The 27,730-nt window shown below is 43.0% G+C and overlaps 1 long non-coding RNA gene across 1 annotated transcript in view; it reads left to right on the forward strand.

Moving 5' to 3' along the window:
- Positions 1-27,730, forward strand: part of LOC125486753 — a 209,090-nt gene that overhangs the window by 179,023 nt on the left and 2,337 nt on the right. Inside the window, exon 7 of the long non-coding RNA XR_007265382.1 lies at positions 9,571-9,744. This is a non-coding gene — a long non-coding RNA (uncharacterized LOC125486753). The remainder of the gene's footprint in view (positions 1-9,570; positions 9,745-27,730) is intronic.

Here is a 27,730-nt window from a genome sequence, read left to right on the forward strand (position 1 = left end):
GAGGGTCAGTGCTGAGGGAGCGCCGCACTGTCGGAGGGTCAGTGCTGAGGGAGTGCCGTACTGTTGGACACTAGCAAGTGTTGTTTGCTTGAGGAACTCCAGCTAAGATTTAATGACCTGGAGTCTGAGTTTTGAACAGGGAGGGGGAGAGTTACCTGGATGCTGTGTTTCAGGAGGCAGTCACGCCCCTTGGATTAATTACCTCGAATTTGGTGAGTGGTCAGGGACGAGAGTGTGTGACTTCCAGCGAGGCAAATAGAGGGATCCGGGGGGTAATGCTGAAGGAGCCTCAGCCCTCAAGCTGGTCTAACTGGTTTGAGATTCCTGCTCCCTGTGAGGGCTGTAAGGAGGATGAGCAAACTGACCACAGCACCACGAGTACAGGGAGCCATTGAAGACGGGGGAGAAAAGAGAAATGTAGGTGTAATCGGGGATAGTATTGTCAGGGACTAGTGACTATATAGTCACTGCGGTGAGTTGCCAGGATCAAGAATCCCAAAGGCACTGTTGCCTGCAAGGTGCTCGGGTTCAGGATATCTCACCTGAGCTGCAGAGGAACTTGGAGTGGGAGGGAAAAGATCCAGTTGTCATGGTTCATGTAGGTACCAATGATATCAGTAGAGCAAGAAAGATGTTGTGCTAAGGCAATATGAGCAGTTCGGGGCTAAATTAAAAAGCAAAACCAAAAAGGTAATAATCTCTGACTTACTACCTGAGTCACAAGCAAATTGGCACAGGGTCAACAAGATTAAAGAGGTAAACATGCGGCTCAAAGTTTGGTGCCAAATTCATGGGACATTGGCACCAGTAGTGGGGAAGGAGGGAGCTGTTCCGATGCGATGGGCTCCACCTGAATCATGCTGGGACCAGAGTCCTGGCAAGTTACATAACTAAGACTGTGGATAGGGCTTCAAACTAAATAGTGAGGGGCGGATTCAGTTACCTCGAAAATTTATGTAAAAGGTTAGAGGAGGGAGAGCTCAGCAGAGGTTATGAAAGTTTCCAGAACAACTAATAGGACAGAGAGTATGGAAAGAGTCAGGAATCTAACTTCAGACACAGCAGATGAGGGAACAACTATGAGAAAGGGGCAGTCCACACAGGACTGAAGGTGTTATACATAAATACACGCAGTATAAAAAACACTGTATTGTAGTGCAGATTGAAATTGGCAAGTACAATGTGATTATCACAGAGACATAGCTGCAAGGGGATCAGGCCTGGGAACTAAATATCCAAGAATACACGTCCTATCGAAAAGACAGGCAATGGACAAAGGGGATGAGGTTGCCTTCTCAGTGAGAAATGAAATTAAATTGATAGCGAGAAGTAATATAAAGTCAGAAGGCATAGAATCTGTGTGCGTTGACTTGAGGAACTGCAAAGGAAAAAAGATTGGCATTGTGTACAGGTCTCCTAGCAATAGTCAGGATGTGAGGAAGAAAATAACTCAGGAGATAGAAAGAGAATGTAAGAAAGGCACTATTACAACAATAGAGGTGGACTTCAATATGCAGGTGGACTGGGAAAATGATGTTGGTAGCAGATCTTAAGAAAAGGAATTCTTGGAATGACTACAAGATGTTTGTTTTGGAGCAGCTTGTGGTCGAGCCCAGTAGGGAATAGCCAAGTCTGGATTTGGTGATGTGTAATGAGTCAAACTTGAATTGGTAGCTTAAGGTAAAGGAACCCCTAGGGAGCAGTGACCATAATTTTTTTATTCATTCATGGAATGAGGGTGTTGCCAGTTAGGCCAGCATTTATTGCCCATCCCTAATTGCCCAGAGGGCAGTTAAGAGTCAACCATATTGCTGTGGGTCTGGAGTCACATATAGGCCAGACCAGGCAGTTTACTTCCCCAAAGGATATTAGTGAACTAGATGGGTTTTTCTAGCAGTTGACAATAGTTATTATTAGACTCTTAATTTCAGGGGTTTTTTTAATGTTCAAATTCAACTATCTGCCATGGCAGGTTTCGAATATAGGTCCCCAGAACATCATATGGGCCTCTGGATAAACAGTCCAGTGATAATACCAGTAGGCCATTGCAACCCCACCCCCCTTTCAAAAAAAAGATAGAATTTATCATGTAGTTTAAGATGGAGAAACTGGAATCACATCTAACAGTATTACAATTGAGTAAAAGGTAATTACAAAAACATGAGGGAGGAGCTGGCCAGAATTGATTGGAAGGGGAGCCGAGCAGGGAAGATGGTGGAGCAACAATGGCAGGAGTTTCTGGGGATAATTCAGGAGACACAGCAGAAATTCATCCCCAGGAAGAAGAAACATACTAAGGGGATGAAATAACTGCACAAAGGCCAGATCCCATCACCAAGTCACCCTGTACATACTTGTGCACAGTATACTGGCTGTGACCAGCCAGCTCAGAGTCAGTTCCTGATTCTAAATCTCCTAGTTATATTGGTCAGCCAGAGCTTCCTGATTGGCCCAGGTTAACAAGCCCAATCAAGGATCTTGTAGTCAACAAGATCTATCTGGTTCTGATCACTACAGGAGGGGATGAGGCAACAATGGCTGACAAGGGAAGACAGGAACAGCATAAAAGCAGAAGTATACAATGTGTTGAAGATTAGTGGGAAACCAGAGGATTGGGAAGCCTTTAAAATCTAGTAGAAGATAACTATAAAAGCAATAAAGGGAGGTAGACAATGAAATATGGGAGTAAGATAGCTATTAATGAAAACAAAGATTGTAAGAGTGTTTTTTAGATATCTAGAAGGTTAGAGAGAGGCAAGAATAGACATTAGATGGCTGGAAAATGAGACTGGAGAAGTAGTAATGGGGAATAAAGAAATGGTGGAGGAACTGAATCGGTACCTTACATTAGTTTTCAAAGTGGAAGACACTAGCACCATACACATCAAGAGAATCAGGGGACAGAGAAAAGTGTAGTGGCGATCACAAAGGAGAAGCTGAAAGGTCTGAAGGTGCATAAATCACCCAAATTTCAGAGTTCTGAAAGAGATAGCTGAGGAGATTCTAGAGGCATTGGTAGTGATCTTTCAGGAATCACTGGAGTCAAGGAGGGTCCTAGAGTCCTGGAAAATGGCTAACGTAACACCCCTGCCAAAGAAGGGAAGGGGGCAAAAGACAGGAAACTATAGTCTGTTTAGCCTGACCTTGATTGTTGGTAAGATTTTAGAGTCCATTATTAAGGATGAAATTGCAGAATACTTGGAAGTACCTGGTAAAATAGGGCTGAGTCAGCACAGCTTCATCAAGGAGAGGTCATGCCTGACAAATCTGTTGAATTCTTTGAAGAGGTAGCAAGCAAGTTTGACAATGGAGAGCCAGTGGATTTGACCTGTTTGGATCTACTTCAGAAATCTGAAGCACAAAAGGACTTGGGAATCCTAGTTCAGGATTCTCTTAAAGTTAACATACAGGTTCAGTTGGCAGTTAGAAAGGCAAATGCAATGTCAGCATTCATTTCAAGAGGGCTAAATACAAGAGCAGGGATGTACTGCTGAGGCTGTGTAAGGTACTGGTCAGATCGCTTTTGAAATATTGTGAGAAATTTTGAGCCCTGTATCTAAGGACAGATAAGCTGGCCTTGGAGGGGGTTGAGAGGAGGTTTACAAGAATGATCCTTGGGATGAAGGGCTTGTCATATGTGGAGCAGTTGAGGACTCTGGGTCGGTATTTGAAGGAGTTCAGAAGGATGAGTTGGGATCTGATTGAAACTTACGGAATACTGAGAGGCCTGGATAGAGTGGAGATGGAAAAGATGTTGCCACGAGTAAGGGACACTAGGACCCGAGGGCACAGGCTCAGAGTGAAGGGACGACCCTTTAGAACTGACATGGGGAGGAATTTCTTCAGCCAGAGCGTGGTGAATCTGTGGAACTCATTGCCACAGAGAGCTGTGGAGGCCAAGTCGTCGAGTGTATTTCAGACAGAGACAAATAGGTTCTCGATTAGAAAGGGGATGAAGGGTTACACGGAGAAGGCAGGAGACTGGGATCGAGAAACACATCAACCATGATTGAATGTTGGAGCAGACTGGATGGGCTGAATGGCCTAATTCTGCTCCTTCATCTTATGGTCTTAAAGGAAGAAAGAAACACTGAATGGTTTTCTGCATTGCACACGTGGCGATATATGAGCTGTGGCAGAACGCAGAAAGAAATGATGCTACATTTTTCTCCATTATCCTCGCAGTTCCTGGAATGAGGTAAAATCTATGTTCTGTATCTCTAACATTTTACAATGGCTTTTTATTTGACGTGCATGCTTAGTGATAAGACTCTGGCTCAATGTAGTTCATCCCAGGTCTGTTGGTGAAATCCAGCAGCCCTCTGTAATAAACGGAACTGCCTCCTTCCCAGCCATGAATGAGAAACACAGCAGGCTATATTAGACTGAATCAGATTGATTCCTTTCTTCTGCTTGTTTTAATTGGCTGGTTCTGACAGTGGCCAGCAGTCAGACCTTTTCCCAATTAGAGCAGTACAGTGTATTCAGCTATTGGCTGCCCAGAGCTGGTGACATTTAAGCGTGATTGGCTAAGGTGTATACTTGATAGAGAGCAGCCCACTGACAGAGAATGGAATGCACAAGGAGAAGGTAGACAAAGAGAGAGAGAGACAGACAGCAAATAAGTACAGCTGGAACAATGGAGTTTAAAGACACAATTCATACAGTCATTCAGCCCCAAAACAGGCCCTTCAGCCCAACTCATCCATGCTGACCACGTTTGCTAAACTGAACTAGTCCCAGTTGCCTATGTTTAGCCCGTATCCCTGTAAATCTTTCCTATTCATGCATTTGTGGAAATGTCTTTCTCTAACTCTTCCTCTGGCAGCTCATTCCATACACACACACAATCCTCTGCATGAAAACGTTGCCCCTCAGGTCCCATTTAAATCTTTCCCCTCTTATCTTAAACTGATGTCTCCTAATTTTGGACTCCCCTACTCTTGGCTATCCATTTTATCCATGCCCCTCATGATTTTATAAACATCTATAACATTACCCCCTCAGCCTCTGATGCTCCAGGAAACTCAGCCCTAATCTATTCAGCCTCTCCTTTATAACTCAAAGCCTCCAGTCCCAGCAACATCCTTGTAATTTTTTTTTCTGCACCCTTTCTATTTTTACAAAACCCTTCCTATAGCAGGGCAACCAGAACTCTCCGCCACCTTTCTGATTTAGTGCTGATCCTTAGATCCCAATAAAACCAATGGATTCTACCAGGATTACAATGGAGCTGCTCCCACCATGAATGTGCTCAGTGATAGACAGAACCATCTGAGTGCAGATTCGGGGATTCAGTACAATCAATGCAGATTGCCCTCGGAACATTTGGGTTGAGGGAGAGAAATCTGACCAGTGTTTCAGCTCACAGGCAACTCTTATAAACACCAGGCAACAGATGATAGTAGGAACTGCAGATGCTGGAGAATCCGAGACAACAAGGTGCAGGGCTGGATGAACACAGCAGGCCAAGCAGCATCATAGGAGCAGAAAGGCTGACGTTTCGGGCCTAGACCCTTCATCAGAAAAAAAGGCAACAGATGAGTTCATGCTCCAGCCTGGCTGTTACACATGCACGGTGGTTGGGCAAGGCTCAGTTGTGATGCTGCCCCCAGTCAAATATGGCCAAACCTCACTCAATGTGAATGATTATTTGGGTGAGGGAGCCGCACATAGGAAGAGATCTCAACTTTTGGAGATGGTTGGATGAGTTAGATTACCAGCGTTTTGAGGTCTAGCCATGCCTGTCAAACGGTGAGAGGTTGGAAATGGAGCAATGCACAATGGACAAGAACTGGAGGGGTGCAACGATCTCTGAGGATTGCGCGTTTGGAGGAGGTTACAGTAAATGGAGGGAGATGTTACTGGGATGTGGGGCCATGGAGTGATATGAAAATAATGGATTTAAAATTGATATGTCGTCACACTAGGGGACAGTGTAGGCCAGTGAATACTGAAAGTGGTGGATGCACAAGAGTTGGTAAAAGTTTGGATTCAGAGAGCAGAATTGTGGATTAACAAGCTATTTGGCTGTGCAACCAACATAATAAAGAAAACAACACGCATTTCTACAATGCGCTTTACAGGAGATGTTGAAGAGCTTCACAGCTAAAGAAGTACTTTCTAAAATGTAGCCACTGTTGTAATGTAAGGATTTGCCCGCAGCAAGTTCCCACAAGCAGTAAATTGATAAGGAGCAGATAATCTGTTTTTATCTTGTGGATCAAGGGATAAATATTGGTGTGACAGTGAACCTCCTGCTCTTCTTCAGAATAGCTCCATTAGATCTTCACATCTAACTAAGAAGGTGAAAGGTGACCTCAGTTTAAAGACACCTCTGCTGCTGCACTCTCTCAGTACTGCACCCTTGTTTCATGTGCGCAAGGCCTGGGCTGGGCTTGTGACCTCAGAATTTTATGATTCAGAAGAGAGGGAGCTACCAATTGAGTCAGGTGCTGATATCGCTTAGGATAGTTAGCTATAAGTGTTCTTAGGGCAACAGGAGTCAGGCAATAATTACTGCACTATTTAACTTTGCCAAATCTGATGAACAGCATATTTTTTTTAAAAAAGCCACCTGATTGTCCATTGCCAACTAAGAGAGGAAACACAGGGTCATTGAATGCCTGTGGTTTGGTAAGGCTGCCGAGTGCAGCCTCTCTGCTTGCCTTTGAACTGATGTCTTGGCCACAGCACAGAGACCCACTTCAAAGGCTGGAAGCATCTTACTGAGCCTGTTTCTGGTGGTCACATGGGCTTTTAGCTGCTTTGTTGGTGGTTTCTCTCCGATGAAAGGGCTCTTCTTCTGTTTGTATTTGCCTGCATTGTCGGCTAATTTCGGAGAGATTATGGGATGGCCAAAACTTAATGTAAGGAAAGACAAATTAAGAAAGGGAGGGTGCAAGTAGATTCTTTGTGCATTGTGTTAGTTAGTAGAATGTTGGATAGGCAGTTCCAAGAGTGGCTCACCATTTCTGTGTGAAGCGAGTCCAGTAAAATAATGGTCTCCTCAAGGGTGTGTAATTACATTGAGTCCACAGAACGGAAACAGATTGTACTGCTATACTGTCAGTGATAATCCTTCTCACAAATTTGATCGTCTCCACCCTCCTCCATCCCACCCTCTAAGCAGAGTCATTTACGCTTTCATATTTATGTTTATGTAGCTTCCTTTTACATGTATTTGTGCTTTTCATCTCAACTCCTTGTAGTAGCAAGCTTCATATTCAAACTGTACCCTGGGTAATAACAATCCTCCTGAATTCTCTATTGGATAGTTTACTGGGCATCTTAGAATTATGAGCCCAAGTTTTGCGATGGAAACTGTGAATTGCATCTCTTTGCCATAATTTCAAGCAGTGAAAGAGGCGTTTTACGGAAGATGTCATCACCACTCAGTCAGCCTCAAGTTCAAGAGGAATAGAAAGTCTAACAATTAAAGAGAGAGAAAAGCAGCATTCCCACTTCCTTCCTTGTCTATTAAAATTGCAGCCAAGTTAAAAATTACTCCAAATCATGGAACATTCTTAGGTGTCAGCTGACAAATATATGATTGCAGGGGTTGGTGGACCTTACTGGATGTTTGATGCTCAAAATATTTCAGTCAGGATCAAAAGCAGCTCTCAAGTTTGGAAGGAATTCTACCCCACTTCCTGGATCCAACCTCTCAAGATTTTGGCTGGTTTTACTCAAGAGCTAATGTTACAGTTGAGAAACCTATTTTGGTTTATAATTAGTTAGTGGATCTCAGTTGGTGCTGTTTCAATTGACCTCAAAGCTTAGGGGTTGCCAACCCTCTAAGATTGCTCTGAAGTCTTCAGGCATTGAATATTAATTTCCCAGGACACTGCCAAATGCAAAACTGGGGAGAAAAATTATTGTGTGTTTAAATAAAACATTATTGTTTCTGTCCTTATTTTTGCAACACGTTTCTTAGCTAGAAATAGTTGTTTGGTAGGAGATAGCTTGAGAATCACTGGAAAAAAATACACATTTTGTTGAACCTTTGTCTTGCAATCATCAGGATAATTTGCAAGAATTCCCAAAGTAAAGGGGGAAAAAAAAATCAGACTGTTTGAGAGGAGAGTGCTGATTGGTTAGCAAATAGACTCTAATTGTTCACAACCTTTCCACGAAAGGAAGCGGTTTCTCTCTATCTAAACTGAGACCCTGCATGACTTTGAATATCTTTCTCAAATCTCCTTTCAACTTTCATTTTCTGCAGTCTGACCACTGACTGAAGTTTCTCATTCCAGGAGTCATTCTTATTAATATTTTCTGTGCCTTCCTAAATTGTGGTGGCCAGAACTGCAACTGTGGTCAAGCCAGTTTTTATAAAGACCTAGAAGAGAAATTGCTGGAGAAACTCAGGAATTCCAGCAGCTTTGTGGAGAGAAAAACAGATTTAACATTTTCAGCCCAGTGATCCTCCTCCAGAAAAGTCCTGAAGAAAGGCTTCATTCTTTATTCATTCATGGGGTGAGGGTGTCGCTGAGCAGGCAACATTTATTACCCATCCCTAATTGCCCAGAGGGAAGTTTAGAGTCAACCACATTGCTGTGGGTCTGGAGTCACATGTAGGCCAGACCAGGTAAGGATGGCAGTTTCCCTCCCTAAAAGACATCAGTGAACCAGATGGTTTTTCCGACAATCAACAATGGATTCACGGTCATCATTAGATTCTTAATTCCAGATAATTTATTGAATTCAAATTCCACCATCTGCCGTGGCAGAATTCAAACCCAAGTCCCCAGAAGGTTATGTGGGTCTCTGGATTAACAGTCCAGTGATAATACCACTAGGCCACTAGATTCAAAACATTAACTCTGTTTCTCTCATGTATATAGTATCCTTTACATCCTCAGGACATTCTAATGTGTCAATAAAGTACTTTTTGAAGTGTTGTCACTGTTGTAATATTAGAAACACAGCTGTATATTTGTACATAGCAAGCTCCCACGTGCAGCAATGTGACAATTATCTGCCTTTTTACTGGTTAGTAAGAATGATTCATGAACCGTGTTCCATATGATTCCAAGATGCAAGATGTCCATCAGTCTGGAGCCCCTCGTGCTCGGAATTAGTTGATAAAGCAATACCTTCCTCTGCTTGAGGTCCTTCTCCTAGCTCAGATCTTCTGAAATACTGTCCCCAGTGGCGATGAGTGCTGTTGGGGAATTTAATGATGAAGAGAACTTGCAGTTGTTCCCAAACATTACTTTACTCGATATTCATGCAAAGGCTCATTTGTCTGTGGTTTACTGGATAGTGAATGGGAGGAAATTACTGGTGACTTTTGTCTCCTCTTTCTAACCAACTAAGGGTGGAGAGTGGTCAGCTAATCATCATTCCTAGACTCAAGAAAGAATATTTCAAGACTTTTTTGGTTCGGCGAGAGTATTAATGTTTATTGAAGCAAGGTGGGTAGAAGGAGTTAAGATAAAGATTAGCTACTGTCTAACAATGGTGCAACAGGCTTGAAATGTGGTCTGATGTTCTCATGTCCTTACATCAGTGCTGAGCACAATTGCCAAAATATGTTACAAGATATTCTTTTTCTCTCTATTAAAGGTGAAGTGCGATAAACACACAGAGCTTTTAAATGCTGATGCATTCGAACTGTGTTCTCTTGCTCTGATCTATCTCGAGCAAGAACTTCCTGCTGAACTGATTTTGTTATTTACCCAATGACTGGAAGGAACAATGTACTCACCAACAGCTCACAAGCCGAACTGATCCTGGCAGGTGGGTTTACTATGATACTCTAAACTTGTTTGCATTGCTGTGTTAGGGACCATCCTCAAATCACAGGGTCCTGTTCTACATATCTCTACAGTCTAGATCTCTAATAACCAGTCAGAGTGCAGACTCTGTTATACAGACATGACAACTCAGTACAAAGTATGAGCTGCTGCCTCCATCCTCTTTAAGTGCAGGAATCTACAGGGGCCTGTTTGTTCCACTGTGGGAGAGGAAAACAACATTCTGGTGGAACTGCGAGAATCTCTTGTAGTTAACAAGGTGGGGTTTGTTGTACAACAGATTCTGGTTACAGGTTACGTTGATATGATTGACATTATTACAGGGACAGTGAGAACAACCTGACGTTGGCTGTCACTCCTTTGAGACCCAAAGCTGTTCTGCCTATATGTCCATTTAACATCATCATAGTGAGTGCTACTTATGGCACTCTTCAGTATTAACCCTTATAGACTCACATGCATCTTCCACAAAGCTTTTTTTAAAATATTTATTAAGAATGTACAATTTTGTGTGTAACATTACATTTACCACTGCCCAACGCTCCTCAAATCTCTGACTTTACAAATTCAGGTGATCTACTACAAGTTTTACTTTTCTGTCAGAACACTTTCTCCTTTGGACTTGGGAACCTGGTAGCTTGCGAGTTGGAAGACCATGATGTTTAATTTTCTTCCTGATAGTCTGATGTCGATGGGTCCCTTTAAATTGGAGGACCATTAATCTCTTCAATTGCCTTCACAGACAATGTCGCTCCTGCTGAAACAGGCAATTTCCTCTTTGCAACATGCTGAAATGTTGGACATTGATCATCCATTCTCAGGGTGGTTTCCTTGAAGTTGCACACATCACATCGTCAATCTGTGCTAGCAGGTTTTTATTCTCAATCACCTGTAGATTGTCCTGAAACCTGCAAACATTTTACTTCAACTTGTTGTTTAGTCTCTGTTCCTTTGCCCTCAGCAATTGCTCTCAGCAATTGAAACCATCATGTTCACTTCCTCAGTTCTGCTATTTGAAATTCACTTCTTGTTTGGCATGATATCTGTTACTGTCACTGAGGATTCTTCCTGGCAAGATGAGGACACCACATATTCTGCTTGAACTTGTCTCTTCCAAGTCACCTCAGCATCTAACATCAAACTTGAATGTCATGGCAATCTCTTCAACAAAGTGTACTGCATTCAGAATTACATCCATTATAGATTTGTCAGTTAGTGGGAATGTGCCCATTGGCTATCCTCTTGCTTGTTCTTACTCAGAAACCTCACTTACGTTTCAGTCTGAGCATTTTTAAAAAAATTGTCCTATTTTTCTAATCAACCTGTTCAGAAATGTCATTACGCACCTCTGGAGCAAATGGGATGTGAACACAAGCCTCCCAGTCTAGGAGTAGGGATACTACCACTGTGCTACAAGGGGGCCTCTGGTCTGAGCATTCCTCAATGTTCGTGGTGCCTATCCAGTATAGTCACAGGTTCCCATCTCATCGACTGTGTGAAATAAATTTCTAATGCTAACACAGCTAATCTTATTGGATTCTGTTTCTGTTTAGGTTATGCCATGTACCTAGGGAGATACTGACCATTCTTTGACTGGCTGTTTCTTAACTTTACATGTTTTGTTTTCTTGTTTGAAGAAGATTGAAGTAAAGTCATGTCTTCCAATGCTAGAGGGAGAACTCTTGATCATGAAGTATGTATAGGTTTTCTACTATTTGGTGACCCCTATATCAGAGGGTTGCTTGGAGCATTGCTTTAATCTTAACTGCTATGCCTCCCAAACAGTACCGTTGCATGTTGTCAGCTGTAGACAGTGTTTGCTTAAATATGGCACACATCCTGATAGCATGTGAACATGCACCTGGAATCTAACTTGAAATTCATGGGATGTCATTGATATAAATATCATCTTCCCAAAGTTTATGTTTTTCTTCTGCCTCATTAATCACTTTGTGTGGGCAACTATAGGACTTTTTACCTTTCCAAAGACCTGATAGAAGTTTATAAAATAATGAGAGGTATAGATAGAGTTGATGGTAGTTGTCTTTTCCCTAAGATGGAGAATTTCAAGACTAGGGGGCACATTTTTAAGGTGAGAGGAGAGAGATTTGAAAAAGAAAATAAGAGGTAAATTTTTTACACAGAAGGTGATTCACCTGTGGAATGAACTTCCTGATGAAGTGTGTTGGATGCGGGTACAATTACAACATTTAAAAGTCATTTGGATGGATATATGAATAGGAAAGGTTTGGAGGGATATGGGCCATGAGCAGGCAGGTGGGACTAGTTTAGTTTGGGATTATGTTCAGCATGGATTGGTTGGACCGAAGGGTCTTGTTTCCGTGCTCTATGACTCTATGACTATGTTCCTCTTCTGAACATTTTCTAAAAGTGATCTATCATATGACAGATAGAATATTTGCTTTACTAGCTGGGCACTGTTTTTGCATGTGAGGTCTCTTTGCTCCACAGCACTGAAGAGGACTTTTAGTGACTGGTACCTGTCCTACTCAGTGTATTGTTTTCTCATGTGTCTTGTTTGTGGTTTTGTACCTTAAGAGTTGAATTGGCTATGCTGATCCCCTTTACCATGGTTAATCTTCTGCACTTAGAATTGACCTATGTTGCTTCTAGACTTCTGCTTCACTCACCATCTGAATGGCTTTTCCTAGAGACAGTCGTCCTCCTATATCTGACAAAGGTTCATCAGCAATTCCTATAACTTCTATGGTGATTTGAAGTCACCATAGTCACATGTCTCCACTACTGGGGTAGAGATCATTAATTAAATCATCTCCTGGATTTTTCCTTAGATTCTCCTGGATGCTGAATCCTGCCATTAAATCTTGCTTTTTCAAGAATGTTATTAATTCTGAGGTTGAAGTAATTGTCAAAGGCTTCTTGAAAAGTATCTGTTGCTGCTTTTACTGCTCAAATAGTGCTATAGAGCTATATCATAAACAGTTAAACTCCCAATTGTCTATTTACTTTTTCAGCTTCTGATTTTGTATCTAATTTGGAAGCTATTCTGTATCACAGAAGTTGTTTTCTCCAAGATGTCCAATTCGGTGTTCTGTTTGACTCATCTTAGAAATTAAGTCTTCCAGGCAATATTATTTCTGATGCATTGTTTTACTAATATAATTAGATATTTTGCTTGTTTGAAATACTTTTACTTTAGAGTAATACTGTTCTGCTGTACTTTGCTGCTGTACCTGGAGGGCTTTCCTCATTTTGCAGCTGAAATAGGAGGATTTCCACCTTCTCATAGGTAAATTAGAGGATTTCCAACCTCCACAGACATAATGGAGAATCCCTCCCTTTTTCGTGTCTTCACTGTATAACCCCACTGTCTGCAGCTTTAATAAATAGTTCCTGCCTTCATCACAGTTTACTGAATGTTTCCTGCCTCTTGTCATTCAAATAAATGTTTCCTGTCCTTTATCACAGCTCTTATGAAGGATTCCCTGCCTTTTTCTGTGAATAGTGTAAAGTCTCCCAAACTATCTTATCCCGTTAAACCAAGTATGCTTCAGCTTTTAATGTATCCAACTTTGCTGTCTGTAATTCCATAGGCTCTTATCTTATTCAAGGGCAGCATGGTGGCTCAGTGGTTAGTACTGCTGCCTCTCAGCACCAGGGACCCGGGTTCAATTCCACCTTCTGGTGACTGTCTGTGTGGAGTTTGCATATTCTCCCCGTGTCTGCGTGGGTTTCTTCTGGGTGCTCCGGTTTCCTCCCACAGTCCAAAGATGTGCAGGCTAGGTGTATTAGTCAGCCTAAATTGCCCGTAGCGTTCAGTGATGTGTAGATTAGGTGGGTTATAGGGGGTATGGGTCTGGGTAGGATGTTCTAAGGGTCGGTGTGGACTTGTTGGACCAAAGGGCCTGTTTCCACACTGTAGAGATTCTATGAATTATTCAGTAGCCTAACATGTGGGACCTTAGTGAATGCCTTTAGGAAATTCAAATATGTGACATCTACTTTTTCTCCTTTATCTGTCTTGCTTGTTACCTCCTCAAAGAATTGTAATAAATTTATCAGGTGTGATTTCACCTTCATGAATCCAAGCTGACTCTTCTTGATTATCTTGTATATTCCTAAATGCTTTACTAATACATCCTTTATAATAGACTCTAACATTTTCCCAATGGCAGACATTAGGTAAATTGTCCTATAGTTACCTGCTTTTTGTCTCCTTCCTTTTTTGAATAAAGAGTTCCATTGGTAGTTGTCCAATGATCTGGGACTTCTCCAGAATCTATGACTCTTTGAAGTTTCCACTAATACTTCCTTTAAAATCCTGGATGCAGCCCATCATGTCCAGGATACTTATCGACCTTGTGCCCCATTAGTTTTCTTAGTATTTTTCTCGAGTGATAGGTTTTAGCCCAATAACTATATTCTTTTGGCTAAGTGTGAGTTAGGGTGACACCTAGTGACATCTCTGTCCATATCTTACTAAACATGCCTCTTTAGCTCCCTACCCCATCCCTCTGGGTGGTGGTGAGCTGCCTTCTTGAACTGCTGCAGTTCACATGCAGCAGGTAGACCCATAATACCACTCGGGAAGGAATTCCAGGATTGTGACCCAGCAACACTGAAGGCATGGTGATACATTTCCAAGTCAGGATGGTGAGTGGCGTGGAGGGGAATCTGTCCAGGGAGTTGCTAACTCTCGTGTTGCGGTGTGGCTCTTACCAGGCCTGAAATTTACCATTCATTCTTCCTTGGTTGGCATTGCCCCAAGAGTTTCTTCAGTGGAGTTCTTAAATCTTCATCTCTTCCCTGCTCTTATCTCAAGCTAAATGAGAAGATCTCATATTGCTGCTCCCTGTGTGTTCTCAGATCAGGTCCACACCACCACCTTTCCTGTTGCGTGCATATGTCAGCTGATGAAGATTGCTACTGCTATATTCTTCACATATTAGAAACTACAGGACCTGCTTGGTCCAGTGTGGCAGAAGAAGATTCCTTTCTGCTGTAACTAGCGGAGTTAGGATTATCAAGATAGAATTTATTGCATGTTAGCAACTAGTTTCAGGTCACATTGACATGATGGACATTGTCACAGAGAACCCTGCAGAAAACCAGATGTTGGCCTCACTCCATTGAGATGTGAAACTGCTCTGCTCTCAAATCCACATAACACCATCAAAGTGGGTGGTGCTTATGGTATTCTTTAGTATTGACCCTTTCAGACCATCTGGTTCACTAATGTCCTTTAGGGAAGGAAACTGCCATCCTTACCTGGTCTGACCCACATGTGACTCCAGACCCACAGCAATGTACTTGACTCGTAACTGCCTAGCCAGCGACGCCCTCATCCTGTGAATGAATAAAAGAAAAAAAGACCCAGATATGCCAGGCTGCGCATTCACATAACCAAAACTTGCTCTTATACCGTCCTTTCCCGGCTTACAAGCAAAAATTGAAGCATGAGGACCCAGTACAGAAAATAGTGCAACGTTGGTCTGAGGCAATGGAAGGGCTTCCACAGGACTGTTTAGAGTCAGCAGACTGGTCCATATTTAAGAACTCAGTGGCTAACCTAAACAAGTATGCCACGACTGTTACAGACTTCATTAGTAAGTGTGTAGGAGGCTGCGTGCCAAAGAAGTTAATCTGAACGTTCCCCAACTGGAAATCATGGATGAAGAGGGAGATCCACTCCCTAGTGAAGTCCAGGTCTGAGGTGGTCAAGTCACACAACCCTGACCTAGACAGGAAATCCAGGTATGACCTTTGTAAGGCCATCAGAGACACCAAAAGGCAATACCACACTAAGCATCAGACCCTCACTAACCACATGGACGCCCATCAGTTGTCACAAGGCTTACACGACATAATGGCTCCAAAAGAAAGTCAAACAGAATCACAGGCAACAGGACATCCCTACCCGATGAGATCAATGCATTCTATGCTTGCTTTGTGCAGAAGGACAGTGAAATTATGTCACCTGTCCCAACAGCCTTGGATGCACCTGTACCCATGGTGACTGCCGCAAATGTCAGATCAGCCTTATTAAGGAAAGTGGCTGGCCCAGATTGAGTCCTGGCTGTGCACTCAGATCTTGTGCGGACCAGCTGGCAGGAGTATTCACTGACATCTTTAACCTGTCCTTACCACAATCTGAAGTCCCCACCTGCTTCAAGAAAACCACCGTCATCCCGGTGCCAAAGAAAAGTTATGCAGCATGCCTCAATGACTTCTCCCTGGTGGCTCTGACCTTCATTAGGAGCTTTGCGAGCTTAGTCATGGCTCACATCAACTCCAACCTCCCAGATTGCCCTGATCCTTTGCAGTTCGCCTACTGGTGCAACAGGGCCACTGCAGATGCCATCTCCCTGGCCTTACACTCATCCCTGGAACATCTGGATAACAAGGATACCTACATCAGGCTCCTGCTTACTGACTACAGCTCCACCTTCAACACCATAATCCCAAACAAACTAATCTGTAAACTCTGTAACCTAGGTCTCAGCTCCCCCTTCTGTAGTTAGATCATCAACTTCCTGACCCTAGACTGCAATCAGTAAGAATAGGCATCATCTCCTCCACCATAATCCTCAACACGGGTGCTCCGTAATGCTGCATACTCAGCCCCATACTGTATTCCTTATGCACTCATGACTGTGTGGCCCCAAATTCTGCCCCAACTCCATTTACAAGTTTGCTGACAACACCACCGTTGTAGGTCAGATCTCAAAAAACGATGACACAGAATACAGGAAAGAGACTGAGTGCTTAGCAGAATGATGTAAAGACAACAATCTCTCTATCAACATCAGCAAAACGAAGGAGCTGGTCATTGACTTCAGGAAGAGGAGTGGAGGGCACGCTCCTGTCTGCATCAATGGTGCTGAGGTGGAGATGGTTGAGAGAACATCATGTTCCTGGCAGTGACGATCACTAACAATCTGTCCTAGTCCACCCACGTTAACATGACAGTCAAGAAAACACATCAACACCTCTCCTTCCTCAGGAGGCTAAGGATATTCAGCATGTCCATAAGGACTCTCAATAATTCTTATAGTTGCGCCTTAGAAAGCATCCTATCTGGATGCATCACAGCATCTTCCTAAGACCACAAGAAATTACAGAGAGTCGTGAACACAGCCCAGTCCATCATGTCAACCAGTCTTCCTTCCATTGACCCCATCTATACCTTCCCCTGCCTCAGGAAAGCAGCCAAAATAATCAAAGACACCTCCCATCCCGGTTATACTCTCTTCCATCCTCTTCTGTTGGGCAGAAGGTATAAAAATTTGAATACACATATGAACTAATTTAAGAACAGCTTCTTCTTGCTGTTATCAGACTGTTGAATAGACCTCTCAAATGTTAATGTTGATCTCTCCCTCTGCACCTTCTGTGTGGCTGTAACACTGCGTTCTGCACTCTGTTCTGCTACCCTGATGCACTTTATATGGTACGATCTGCCTGTATAGCCCGCAAAACAACACTTTTCACTGTATCCCAGTATATGTGACAACAATAAATCAAATTCAAACTCAAACTCAAGATATTAAATATGTACTACAAAGGAATCATGAGCAAATAAATGTTGACAACTGGTCACATGTTTAATCAGGTAACCAGAGGCTCTATTGAAAAAGTAGGTTTTAAGGGGCATCTTAAAGGAGACAGAAAGGTTTAGGAGGGAATTCTAGAGCTTTGTGGCTTAGCAGCTGAAGACCAGCAATTCAAGATTGAACAATTAAAAAAAAACACCAATGATGTGTAAGAAACCTGAAATGGAAGAGCACTGAGATCTTGGAAAGATCTGGGATTGGAGGAGGTTATGGTGTTAGGAAGAGGTGAGAGATGTGAAAACAATTTTGAAGTTGAGGTTTTACCAGACTGGGAGGCAGTAAGGCCAGTGGGCACAGGTATTGTCAGGATTTGTTATGTATATGGATTTGTTATGTACATGGATTTGGGCACTAGAGTTTTGACTGAGCTGACACTCAGAGACGGTGACAGGTAGAGTTAGGCCTGAGGAACTTTGGCACTGTTGAGGCTGATGATATCAAAAGGTACATTTAAAAACTGCACATATGTAAAATATACTACTTCACTGCCCTTGTAATCCAGCCCAGAAAACAGGAGCATTACTGGCTAATTTTCAAAGTCAGTCAGATTTGGGTCGTCTGGCACACTTGGGAAAGGGTGATGCCCATAAATTAAAAATGAGAAGGTCCCAATGGAAAGACTAGGATGTAGGGAGGATCAATGTTGCTGTTCAGCTTATCTCTGATCAGGTCAGTGATGTGAAGGTTGAAGACCAAGCTTCTGGCTTTCATAAAAATCGAGCTGTCACTTTCACTCACAATTCCTTAGGAGTGACTGGCTTTTTTTTTAGAAAAAGATTGTGTGGTCAGAAATTCTGGTTGCACTGGCAGATGAGACAAGTTTTACTGTATCTCAATTCCCAGGCAGCCAATGCCTAACGGGAAACGTACCTGCGTTCGGAGTGGCTCGGGATGTTAGCACATGATTTCAGGTTTGAGTCCTCGTGTGATTGCTTTGTCTTCACCAGAGTATTGGAAGCTGAAGGGTGACCTGATCTTGTGGTACGGTGGTAGTGCCCCTATCTCTAAACCAGATGACATGGATTAAAGCCCCACCTGCTCCCAAAGTGTGCAATGATATCTAGAAGTATATAAAATTATAAGAGGCATGGATAGGGTGGATAGATGGAGTCTTTTCTCCAGGGTAGACATGTCAAATACTAGAGGGCATAGGTTTAAGGTGAGAAGGAGAAGATTTAAAGAGATGTTTGAGGCAAGTTTTTTTTAAACAGAGGGTGGTGGATGCCTGGAACTCACTTTCCAGGGGAGGTGGTAGAAGCAGACACAGTAGCAATGTTTAAGAGGCATTTAGACAGACACACGAACAGGCAGGGAACAGAGGGAAGCAGACTATGGGCAGGCAGAAGAGATCAGTTCAGAAATGCATCAGGGTCAGCAGAGTGCTGTTTTATGTTAATCTGATCAAAGACTAGTTCCTCACTTATATAAAAAAAATTGTGTCAATATTGATTTGCACAAGTTTGACAGCATATATCACACTTTAAAAAACCCATTTCAAAGCGTGAAGGATACTTGAACAAGAAAGTGGATCAATTTGTGCTGGTTTTCACTGATTAGGAGCAAGCTCCAACTTAGCTACCATTGCAATTGCACTCTCATTGACCACAACCTATTTCCACAGCATTTAAACGTTGGGACTGCGAAAGGAATATCTACCTTAGCAGAAGCTAATCCATAGTTTATTTTAAAGGGACAGAAATACACAAACACTCAAAATCATTACAACCAAATCCAATAAACATCCACTCATCTCATAAACATATCCCTTTCTCACCCACCGTTGCATCTTCACATGTTTTCCTGAATATTCTGACATTTAAGGATGGTCTCTTTACAAACCTATGCTCCATTTATTGTGGTTCAAATCCTTCTTAAAATAGTCTACTTGTTTAAATTAAAAGGAAAGAATTGCAGATGCTGGAAATTGGAAACAAAAACAGAAACTCAGCAGGTCCTGGAAGCATCTGTGGAGAGAGAAACAGAGTTCATGTTTCGAGTTCAATAGGACATTTCTTTATTCCAAGTTTCTGTGCTTATTTAAAGTGTTTGACTTGGAATTTAAAAGATAAAAATATAGAGTTATTAATTCTTCAATGTTTTGACTCCACAATGAGAGCCTTTTTATTTGATAGAGTCATAGAGTAATACGGCATGGAAACAGGCCCTTCGGCCCAAACTGGTCCATGCTGACCATGGTGTCCGCTCAGCTAGTTCCAATTGCCCACATTTGGTCCATATCCCTCTAAACCCTTCCCATCCATGTACCAATCCAAATGTTTTTTTAAATGTTCCTATTGTACCTGCTTCAACCACTTTCTCTGGCAGCCCTTTCTATATATACACCACTTTCTGCGTGAAGAAGTTGCCCCTCAGGTCCTTCTTAAATCTATCCCCTCTCACCTTAAACCTATGCCCTCGAGTTTACAATACTCGATCCCTGGGAAAAAGACAACATGCAATCATCCTACCTATGCCCGTCATGATTTAATACACTTCAATAAGGTCACTCCTCATTCTCCTATGTTCCAAGAAATAAAGTCCTATCCTGGCCAACCTCTCCCTATTACTCGGGCCTACTAGCCCTGGCAACATCCTCGTAAATCTTATTTGCACACTTTCCAGTTTAACTATGTCTTTCCTATAACAGGGTGACCAAAACTGTACACAACACTCCAAGTGCAGCCTCACCAATGACTTATACAACTATAACGTAACATCCCAACTCCTATACTGAATGTCTCGACCAATGAAGGCCAGCATGCCAAATGCCTTCTTCACCACCCTGTCTACCTGTTACACCACTTTCAACGAACTATGTACTATGTACCCTCTATTCCACAACATTTCTCAGGACCTTCCCATTTACTGTGTAAGTCCTACCTTGGTTTGACTTTCCAAAGTGCAACACCTCAAATTTATTTGTATTAAATTGCATTTGCTAATCTTCAGCCCACTTACACATCTGATCAAGATCCCTCTGTAATTTTTGATAACTTTTCTCACCATCAACAATACCTCCTAATTTTGTATCATCTGCAAACTTACTAATCATGCCTTGTACATTCACATCCAGATCATTTATGTAAATAACAAATAACAAAAGGTCTCAGCACCAACCCCTGTGGCACGCCACTAGTCACAGGCCTTGAAACAGCCTTCAACCATCACCCTCTGCTTCCTATCATTGAGCCAGTTTTGAATCCAATTAGCTAGCTCTCCCTGGATCCCATGTGACCTATCCTTCATGACTAGCCTGCCATGCGGGATCTTGTCAAAGGCCTTACTAAAGTCCATATGGACAACATCCACTGCTCTACCCTCATCCATCCCCTTGGTTACCTCTTCGAAAAACTCTAAGAAAGTTGTCAGACATCGCTTCCCACGCACAAATCCATGCTGACTATCCCTAATCATACCTTGACTATCCAAATGTTGGTTGATCCTGTCCCTCAGTACCCTCTCCAATAACTCGCCTATCACTGATGTCAGGTTCACTGGCCTGTGGTTCCCTGGCTTGTCTTTGCTACCTTTCTTAAACAATGGAACAACATTAGCCACTCTCCAGTCTTCTGGAACTTCACCAGAGGCTAAAAATGAAGCAAAAATCTCTGCAAGGGCCTCTGCAATTTCTCCCCTAGCCTCCCACAACATCCGAGGATGAACTTGATCAGGCCCAGGGGATTTATCCACCTTAATGCGATCTAAGGCTACAAACACCTCCTCTCTGGTAATACATATGTGGTCCAAAACGTTCCCGCTTGTATCCCTTATTTCCTTAGCATCCATGATTCTCTCCTCAGTAAACACTGAGGAGAAATATTCATTAAAAATCTCCCCAATCTCCTGTGACTCCACACACAAATGGCCATGCTGATCTTTAAGGGGACCTATTCTCTCCCTAGCCACCCCTTTACTCTTAGTATAGCTATATTGTTCATTTAGACAATTTAATGTTTATTTGACAAGGAATGCTGATTTAGTTTTGAAAAGGATGCGTGGCTCATCTAGCCGTTCTGAAGAAAGAGAGGGTGCAGTTTGTATGAGAGAGTTATGCAGACTGTATCAATGAAAGTGCTAAAGCTCCAGCATCACAACGAGAAGTCTTTGATGAAGAGTCACCTAGACTCGAAACATTAGCTTGCTGTCTCTCCATGGATGCTACCTGTCCTGCTGTGATTTCCAGCATTCTTTGTTTGAAGAACAGTCACTAGTTTGGGTTACTTGAATCTCCATTGTTTCGCATGCAGATCTCTGGTTGGATCCACACTGACTGCACTGAAGCCCAGTTTGCTGCCTTGGTTATTAATATCTGACTTCTTTGAAATTAACTGAGTTTCAGTTTCTTCAGCTGATGGCACCAGCTGTCGTTTCAGGACAATACTAGGAAGCGGATAGTTAAAAGAAGAATTAAACTTTTACAATCCAGTGTAACTCTCTTCATTTTATGTGGTCAATACAGTTTGGATGGTGCTTTAAATGGTCTGGCAATAGCCTGTGGTTCTCTTCACCTTCCTTTCGCTGCCAATTTTTTTTTGATCCTCAACCCCACTGAAGACTTGGACCCACTGTTGGAAGATAGTGTCCCAGGGATGGAGGTTCCATGAATATTTGGAGTGACCCCTTTTCATGTATTGTGGGATGAATTTTCCCAATGTATTGTGGGCTGGGTGAGGAAAGAGAAGTCGGAAATGTTTGTGCATCCTGAATCCGCCCTTGAGAGTGTGCACAGTCACCCACTGGGCACGTGCCCTACATTAGCATAGAGACAGGTTCAAATAAAGGGCATAGGGGAATTCTTAAAGACAGCGAGTCAATCAGAAGGCAGCAGGCTATGACGGTGCGTAGGTAACATGGAGGTGCCCATTCACCAACTGTTTCTATAACTTTAATGAAACAATGGTGTTGTAACCAGGCCTGGCACGGGTGGTATGGAGTGGAATACCTCTATAGAGTGATTGTATGGATGCAGACACCCCCAGGCCTACCTGAAGCACTGGCCCTCCCTGTTCTCCCAACTCAGCCTCTGCACTGGCCTCTGTTTGTTCAGGAAACTGAAAGTCAAATGGAAAAACCCTGTCACCTCTTTGGCGTTTATAATTGTCCAGTTATGACACACCTCTAGAGCAGGTGGGGCTAGAACATGCGCCTCCTCACTCAGAGGTAGGGGCATTACCCCTGTGCCACAGGGGCTGTTCCAGCTGCCTCCTTTAGTTGGATTTGTCATGGCTGTGTGAGCCTGCCCCATGCAGGCAGTTGACCACACTAGCCCCAATATCCCCCCACCCCCATCACTGAGAGAGCCAGCTGGCGCTGGTATTTTCAGGTAACCGTCTATATCCACCCCCAGCCCCTTATGGGGCCTGAACGCAGAGTTCTGAGTGTCACTGGGTTTTCTCCACAGCGCCATGTTGCACATGTGCTTCCAGTCCAAGCAGCTGGATAATAATCGTGATGGAAGGCTGGCATAAGTGTAGCTCCTTTCAGCATCTTTCAGGACATCCCCAAGTGCCATGAAAACAATAAAGTGCTTTTGAAAGAGTAGTTGCTGTTGCAATGGAGAAAACACGCAGCTGGTTGTGGCACAGCAAGGTTCCACAAGCCACAAAGGGGTAGACAACGAGGTAAGCCTTGAAAGAACAGCACCTTATTTTCTGGTTGGGGACCCTGCAGAATCAGGGCTCAGTATCAAGTTCAATCATTTTAGAGCCCGAACACTGCCTTCCATGTCCGTTTGGCACCCTCAGACCCAAGGTATTGTTGGGTGCTTTCAGCACAGCCAACCATTTTCACCTACTCATTGCCTCCATCATCAGCTTTGCTCCCTTCCTGGCATACCTTTGCCTAACTTTCTTTCTCTCTGTCTCTGGGCTCTGTCACCACCTATCCACTCATTCCTTTTTCTGCTCCCATGCCCCCTATCATCAGCATAAATACCACCTTTCCCTCGCTACTTTTAGTTCTGAAGAAGGGTCACAGGACCTGAAATGATAACTCTGCCCTCTCTCTCTCCGCAGATTCCCCTCAAAACAACAATTTTTGTTTCAAATAATCTGTTATTGTGCTGTTGCTTGAGGGATACCCTGGAGACCTCTCCTGTTCCTCTTCAGAACAGTGCTGTGAGATCATTTGCATCTGCCTGAGGGGGAAGACAGGGTATTGGTTTAACATCTCACCTGAAAGGCAGCATCTCTGACAGTTTGGAACCCCCTCAATACTGCACTGGCAGCGTCGACCTGAATATTATCCTCAAGTTCTTGGAATGGGATTTGAAGTGCTGGAAGACTAACCAATGCTTGCCCCTAAGTGAGAGACACCAAGGCTGGTTGGAGACCCCTTACAGCCACTTCTTCTGAGGTCAGCCCACTCTAAGCTGTAACCTCAATTTCTTACATCCCAACCTCTCACTCCATTAACCTGCAGAGATGCACAGCAAAGTGACATTATACTGATCCTTTAGGCCTTAGATCTCTAAGGAAGGGAGGACAGATTGACACCACGGTATCACCATGAGGCAGTGAACAGCATGAGTTGCATTGATGATTCCTGATGTAAGTTATGCTTCAGCCAAATTTATGATGAAGTAATGATGAAGACCCATTAATAAACATCCCTTACGCAGGCGAGGCAGGAAGTGATTCAGAGGCTAGAAATGATTGAATTCTCCTTCAAGAGGAAAAGGAAGAGGAAGATGGTGGTGGCAGGCAAGTATTTTATAAAGAGAATGTGTTTGCATAGCAGTGACTCACACTGGTTAATGTCAGTCTCCACCTACACAACCACGGGTCATTGCAGCAGCTTGCAGATCAGTCCCAGATTTGTGTTGTTTTAATTTTTAAAATATTTTTGCTTTTGTTCCAGTTCCCTCTCTCCTCCCCCTCTACACACAAAGGCACTGACTCTGCCTGAATACAGTTCCTGAAGGCACGGTTCTTGTTGTTTGGGTACAGTTCCTGAGGGCACTGTGCCTCAATTTGGGATACAGTTCCTGAGCGCACTGTGCCTGTTGTTGGGGTACAGTCCCTGACGGCACTGTGCCTGTTGTTGGGGTACAGTCCCTGAAGACACTGTCCCTGTTACTGGGGTACAGTCCCTGAGGGCACTGTGCCTGTTGTTGGGGTACAGTCCCTAAGGGCACTGTGCCTGTTGTTGGGGTACAGTCCCTGAGGGCACTGTGTCTGTTGTTGGGGTACAGTCCCTGAGTGCACTGTGCCTGTTGTTGGGGTACAGTTCCTGAGGGCACTGTGCCTGTTGTTGGGGTACAGTTCCTGAGGGCACTGTGCCTGTTGTTGGGGTACAGCAAGGCACTGAGGCAAAGACGGCGCCAGCACACACCAGCTGATAACAGCTAACACAGCATGGGCTAGGAACTGCAAGTTGATTCCAAAATGACATAATAACCTTGTGATTACAGTCATGTGCTTTATACCTTAGAGTCTGATATCTCATTCTCCAACTCTGACCTCTTGTTGACCTCCCACACATTTTACTCCACCATTGGTAGCCGTGCCTTCTGCTGCCATGGACTAAATTCAGGAATTCCTCCTATGCCCCTGTTTGGGCTGCTAAGTGGTAAATAATACTTGTGCACCCCGAAATGTAAGGCAGTTCTCCAACAATAGAGATTCATTTCAGGCTCTCCAGTTACCATTTGCTAAATCTCCCACCATCAACATCCTGGGATCATCATTTATCAAAATAATTTAATCATTATTTGATTCATTGTTAGATTAGATTGGATTATCATGATCAAATTCCAGACTGTAGCCTACTTCTGGATATCTGTTACTCTATTTATAAACCATTTTGAACACCTTGATTAGATTCAGTCTTGCAGGTATCTGTTATTCTGTATAATATCCACCCTGATCCCCCGATTAGATTCCAATCTGTAATTCACTCCCGGGTGTCTGTTATTCTCTTGACAGACCACATCAAACAACCCTCCAAGTCCCACTCTGTCCTGACTTGGAAATATTCCATAATTTTTTTGCTTACTGGGTCAAAGTCCTGGAACTTCCTTCTTAACAGGATTCTGGACATTGACATACCTCAAAGACTGCAGCAGTTCAAGGAGACAACTCACCACCGCCTTCCCCAGGACAGTTAGGGATAGGCAATAAATACAATCATAACTGGCGACGCCTAACTCCCAGGTACGTATAAAAGTATTAGATTCCACTCTGTAACTCACTTTCAAATATTTATTATTCCATTTATAAACCACACCAACTCCCCTCGATTAGATTTGGATTGTGCCTTAATCTGGGATGACTGATATTCTATTTATAGCCACTCCAAACCCCTTGATTAGATTTCAGGTTATACCTAGCTCCTGGGTTATTGTTTATGTCTAAACCTTCCAGACCCCTCAATCAGAATCCAGATTTGATCTCAGAAATGGATTGTACATTTTACTTCTTTTCTAGAAACATTGTGAGGCAATATTATTCTGACTGGGCTCACAAAGGAAGCTAGGACTGAACATTTCACCTTGTTGGAGCTGATGTTAATGAAATAGCGCATTCAGTCTGTTCTTCAGATGGTTCTGACTGTGAAGGGAATGTTTAGTGGATGTTTGGCAACAGAATGGTCACTTAAATTAAACAGACTGAGGCATTGGAAAGAAAAAAAAAACTGGAAATAAATTCTTCAGTGCTTGGCTATTGCTTGAGGAAGGATGACGCGAATGTTTTAGTCATCTCTGAGTCATTTGCAACGTGAGTCCCGTTTAAATGAAACACCGTCCTCTGTGGGGTTACTGAGTGAGAGGGCAGGATTTCAGGGCTGATTCCAAACTATCTCAACCCTGTGAACTCAATTTATCAAACTCGGCAACATTGGAGCAGTTGTATTTCATAGAGGCGTGGAATCATAGAATCATTTCTGTTGATTTGTTTCCAAACTGGGTTCACAAGCCTGTAATTAACCAATTAAAGCATTGTAGAGTTTGTTTGAATTCCAGTTAGGGATATCAGGAAATTGGAAAAGCATGTGCACTCTCTCCTCTCCTTGGGTAATGTGCATTGTGCCTCATTGAAGAGCAGATGGGGGCATTTCACCGGTGTCTGAGAGTACCAGAGAGCGGGTTAACACCTTATGATCTAACCATCCACATTCTGGATTATGAGATTAAATTGATTCATTTAACAACTAGTCTCTAATCCCTGCTCCCTGCTGATTTAGCTGATCTCAGCTGGGTGGCACCTCAATTAGCCTCTGTATTCTTGATCTGCCCAGAGGCAAATTCTGAATCACTGTACAGTGCTATCTGTTAGAAAGTGTCAGGATCAGATGAGGACAGTAACAGATGAGCCCTACAATCTTCACCAATTCTGCTCTCTTGTACAATCCGAATTCTAATCACTCCACCATTGGCAGCTGTGTTTCAGCCTCTGAGGCTTAAAGTTCTGGAATTCTTACTCTAAATCTCTCCACTTCTTCCTTCCTTTAAAATACTCTGTAAAGCTGACCTTTTTGATCAAATTTCTGGTTATCTGTCCTAAATATCCACCTAGGCTCGGTAACTAGTGTGAAAAACTGAAAGAACAGCGGATGCTGTAAATCAGGAACAAAAACAGAAGTTGCTGGAAAAGCTCAGCAGGTCTGAGGAAGGGTCACCAGTCCTGAAATGTTAACTCTGATCTTTTTCTTCACAGATGCTGTCAGACCTGCTGAGCTTTTCCATCAACTTCTGTTCTGTCAGTAACTAATGTTGTTTGCTAACTTTCCTGTGAAATGCCTTGAGATGATACACAATGCTAAAGGTGCTATATAAATGCAAAATATTATAGTTGTTTGTGAGATTTCCTCACTGTGTGCCCCCTTCAAAACAAAATTGAATAGTTTGCAAACATTTATCAACAAGACTCAATACAAAAGGAACAGATACTTGGGTAAAGGACTGGAGGGACCCTGGCTGCTCATATACTGACCCCTGATCATCGTCTTCAGAAGTGAAGCGTTAGAATTATTGAATTGGAGAGCACAGACGAGATCATTCTGTGCATTGTGCCTTTACTGGCTCTTTGCAAAACTATCCAGTTAGTCCCAATGCCCTACTCCTTCACCATCTCCCAGCGAACTGGTCACCTTCATATATTTATTCAACTCCCTTTTCAGGATGAGTATTGAATCTCCTGCTACTGCCATCGCACGCAGTGCATTCCGGACTATAGCGGCTCACTGCATAACACATGTTTTCCTCATGTCGTCGTGGGATGTTTGGGAACCTCTGATTACCAAACCCTTCTGCCACTGGATGTGGTTTCATCTTATTTACTCTGTGAAAATGCCTCCTACTTTCAGACACCACTATTAAAACTCATAAAAATAAAATACTGCAGATGCTGGAAATCCAAAATAAACGCAGAGAAG

The sequence above is a fragment of the Rhincodon typus genome, chromosome 32 (assembly GCF_021869965.1).
Source record: "Rhincodon typus isolate 14 chromosome 32, sRhiTyp1.1, whole genome shotgun sequence".
NCBI classification, from domain to species: domain Eukaryota; kingdom Metazoa; phylum Chordata; class Chondrichthyes; order Orectolobiformes; family Rhincodontidae; genus Rhincodon; species Rhincodon typus.